The sequence below is a fragment of the Bubalus kerabau genome, chromosome 5 (genome assembly GCF_029407905.1).
Source record: "Bubalus kerabau isolate K-KA32 ecotype Philippines breed swamp buffalo chromosome 5, PCC_UOA_SB_1v2, whole genome shotgun sequence".
NCBI classification, from domain to species: Eukaryota; Metazoa; Chordata; class Mammalia; order Artiodactyla; family Bovidae; genus Bubalus; species Bubalus kerabau.
In genome coordinates this window covers 3,911,500-3,915,707 of record NC_073628.1, presented here as the reverse complement: position 1 = coordinate 3,915,707, position 4,208 = coordinate 3,911,500, and the positions used below count along the sequence as shown (strand labels likewise).

Here is a 4,208-nt window from a genome sequence, read left to right as displayed (position 1 = left end):
GCTTTAAGTGCTAAACAAAGCTTCAGCGTGCTGGCATTTGCACCCTGCGTGTGGACCAATCTGACCTACAGCTGAGAAAATTGGACCCCTGGGGGGTTCTGCAGCGTCTCTGTGACCCGGCGCTGTCCTTGTAGAGCACGTTTAGAGCCCAGGATGGGGGCATGGCTCGGGCGAAACGAGGAACAACAGAAGAGCATCAGTCTCACCTCCCAAAGGGAAGTTTTGAACCTGACGTTCTCCCCACGAGACCCCCTGCACTGCCCCCACGCCCTGCTTGCTGTCAGGAACAAGGTTACTTTCATCTCTTTTCTCCACCCCAAAGTAGCGTTTCTGGATGCAGAAGGAAATGTTTCCTGGAAGGAAGAACCAATGAGTGAACGACTGAATGGGTGAGCGAGTGAATGAGGAATGAATGGGTGAAATTTACTATTGCATTTCTCTAGTGGCAGCCTTCGATTTTCTGCCCTTGAGTCCCACGTGAGCTAGTACCAGATGGGTTTCCAGCGGCCAGGCGAGCTGGGACCAGCTTTGTGATAAAATTCTTGAGCCCAGAGTTGATTTCTGGGGAGACCAACAGCAAATCAGTCCTCAGTTTCCTGCCCTGCTGCCCCCGAGATTCTCCCTGTTGTCCCAGTCCACCCCACCCCCACATTGCCCCCCTGCCTCCCTCACTGTCCACTCCCTCACACCTGTCCTCCACTTAGGACAGCAACCGTGCCCCAGCCCCGGCTCTGAGCGAGGTCTGCACTGACGGTGAGCTGGGACACTGGGCAGCCGGCCTGGGACCCGTGGGGGGAGCCCGCTGGCGCCCCCAGGTACTGCTGCTTTCGAACCTGCCCTCCTAAAGGAACTGTAATTCCCACTCCCAGATGATAAGAACGTTCTCAGGGGCCAAATGCAGCCTTTTTAGAGATCTCATCCTTGGTAGTCAGACCCACCTGGGTGGAGACTGGCCTGCCCTGTGCCTTTGGCCAAGTTACCCGACATCAGCACTCCTCCAAAACGGCCACGTACGGACACGCTGGCCAGCAAGACAGGAGAGGATCCTTGGCCTTGAGACGTGAGAGGCAGCCAACACCTACTGAGTGCTTACTGGGTGCTCAGAATTGTTCCTGCTCTGCCCCTCTTAACCCTCACCATGCCCTGCACTGCCGAGACGCCCTGGGGAGACAGAGGCACCACCAGCAGAGACAGTTCCTCCCGCTCTGACCCAGACCTGTCGCTGGACAGCCACCTGCCTGGACCTCGCCCCCTCCCCCGTGAAACAGAGACACATAGCCTCCATTTGCTGGTGAGAATGTTCACAGAGGGCATGCACGGCATTGTTGAGTGCCTGGCACAGCGCAGGAAACAGAGCAGACGCTCAGGGAAGCACAGCTGGGTGATCTGGAGGCACCGCCGCTGGCCAGGGGTTAGTGTTCACCGTGAAGACAGGCCCACTCTCCTTCAACAACCTTGCCTCTTCGGAGCTGAAAATGAACAGATGAAGGGACAGGATCCCTGGGCACCGGTCCTCCCCTTGAGCAGATAATCAGACCAAGAGGACCCTGACAGGTGGGTCACCCAGGACCACGGGCGGTCAGGGCTGGTGAATGCCATGCGGCAGGGGTCCATTGGGATCCCGGGGATGTGTCCAAGCTGCGTGTTAATGATTAACCCACACGCTCTGAACCCTCTCGCCAGGTGACTCATTTTGCAAACTGCTGGCCCGCCGGAGCGGCCTCTACCCCTTCACCTGAGATTCCAGGGCAGAGGTGACCCGACCTGCCGTGGGGAACCAGCGCCCACCTGAGGCCTACGCCCGGGACACGCTCTGATGGAGGAGACAGCGGTGGACCTCCTGCTAGCAAGTAAGGAGGGGGGCCCCCATGGGACGGGGGGCTGGGGAACACTACTCCCTGCCCGACCCAGGCTGGACACCCCATCTTGCCCTCCGAGACCCTGCGCAGGTCCAGGGAAGCCCCACAGACCCCAGTGTCCTGTGGTGCCCAGCCCAGCCGGACTCGGGGGGGTGGAGGTGCGCCCCCAGGGTGGGCAGTTGACAGTGGGAATGTTCGTGCAAGACCTTCTCTTGGTGGGAAGCCCCTTCTTAAGAACAGGGAGCAGAGACCTGGCTTCTCCGCCTGGCACTGTTGACACTGAGTCACTCTGGCCGTGGGAGCTGCCCTGGGCCTTCCCGGGTGTTGAGAGGCACCCCGCCTCCACCCCCTGGGGGCCAGCAGCATCTGCCTTTGTGGTGACGCCTCCAAAACGTCCCCAGATGTGCCCCGGCGTCCCCACTGAGCCACCGCGCCGGCAGTATGAAGCGATAACCGAGCACCCGACATTCTGCTGAGCACTCAGGCCCACAAGGTTGGCCCCGATGCAAACTGCCTGACCCTCCGTGCCTTGGTTTTCTCATCAGTAAAATGGGCCCAACAGGAGCAGCCACCCCACGGCACCCTGGGGTGGGAAACACTAGAGCTGAGATGTGCAAAGGGCGCTAAACACGGGGCCTGGTCCCCACCATGCGCTGTCATGACCCCCCTTTTACACGAGAGAGTAAGTCTGGGCCCAGAGAGGTGAAGTCGCTGGCCAGTGGGTCACACAGCTTGTGGCCTCGGGGCTGGGAGGGACCCTCTCCGAGGCCTCCTGTGCTTGGAGGGGCTCTGTCTGCCTGGCGAGGCCCCACTCGGTGGACAAAGACCAAGGTCAGTTCGCCCCACACCTCTCTTGGTGTCCTTCCAGTGGTCCTTAGGGAGGGCCTGCTTGGTGGGGCCAGGGCGCTGAGGCCTTCCTGGCAACCAGGGATTAGCCAGATGGCTTTGGGGAGGGTGGAGGGTCTCTCTGAAGACGGAGTCCTCTTCCTGCTGTATAGGAAATCAGCCAGCGAAGGCAAGCTTTGGATCCATCTGACTAGCACCCCTCTCCATCCTTGGATTAGTGAATGAATGAATGAATGACATCACTCTGTCTTGAGCGAATGAATGGAGGTAAAGATGAGGAATGAGGAGGTGGACTCACTGCCCCCCCGCCCTCAGAGGGAGCCCCAGGACCTGAGCTGAGGCAGCCTCTCCTGTAGGACAGAGGGCACGGAAGTCGCTCTCAGTGGCCCCCGTTCTGTGCTTTCACGTGGAGGTCAGAGGTCAGAGTCTACAGGGCTTTCTTGGCCAAAGCTGGAACACCCCCCAAGGAATGGCTCTCTGGCCTCCTGTGGGAGACAAGTTGCAAGGGCAGAGGGGGACAGGGTGAGGTTTTGCAAAAATGAGCGAATTAGCTGGAAAAGGATGAATTTTTATTTTTGGTTTGTTCTCAAAGTGTCTGAGAGTCAAGCCAGAGGGAGGAGGAATGTGAGTTGAGCAATCGGATGTTCAGAGGGGCCCTCAGCTTGCTGCCAAGGGTCACCAGGCCTTGGAGATCCCTGCCCTGAGGTTGACCCGAGACCCACTTCCTCCTCGGTTGCCCCCATGGGGCACCGCTCTGCCTTCCTGGTGGGAGGGGCCGGCCTGATGCCCACAGAGGAGCAGGGGGAGTCTGCTCCAGGAACTGTGGGAAATGCCGATTCTCAGAGCAAGCACAGGAGGCTTTTGATAGAGAAAGAAGAAAGAATTAGTCACTCAGTCATGTCCAACTCTTTCCTACCTCATGGACTGTCGCCCACCAGGCTCCTCTGTCCATGGGATTCTCCAGACAACTAGACTGAAGTGGGTTGCCATTCCCCTCTCCAGTGGATCTTCCTGACCCAGGGATCAAACCTGGGTCTCCTGCTTCTCAGGTGGACTCCTTAAACGAGCCACCAGGGAAGCCCCAAAAGCCTGCAGCACCCGGTATTCCCAGGGGTCTCCCATCCAAGTACTAACCAGGCCCAGCCCTGTTTGGTTTCCAAGGTCAGACAAGATCAGGCGTGTTCAGGGTGGGATGGCCAGATGAGATTGCGGATGATACCAAAGGCAGGAAGGAGGGGCTGCCGCTGGGGTGCTTTCAGGAAAGGGTTGAGATGTGGTGGCCTGCTCCATCGAAATCTAGAGAAGATGAGCTCGCTGGGGGCGCCTCCACTCTGCCAGGAGCACTTCTTGGGCAGAATTTCTGTCCAGGAGCTGCCTAGTGAGTAATACTCCTATGCTAACTATACAGCCCACGGATTTGTGACCTGGTCTTAAGTTACCTTCCTGCTGGCAGCACAGGGCTGTAACTTGAAAGGGTTCCCTGGGGAGACTTCTTGTCATGCT

At 58.6% G+C, this 4,208-nt stretch overlaps 1 pseudogene; it reads right to left on the bottom strand.

Annotated features, from left to right (window-relative positions):
• Window positions 1-3,791: 3,791 nt before the first annotated feature.
• LOC129654363 (uncharacterized) lies at window positions 3,792-3,909 on the bottom strand (annotated as a pseudogene).
• Window positions 3,910-4,208: the final 299 nt, after the last annotated feature.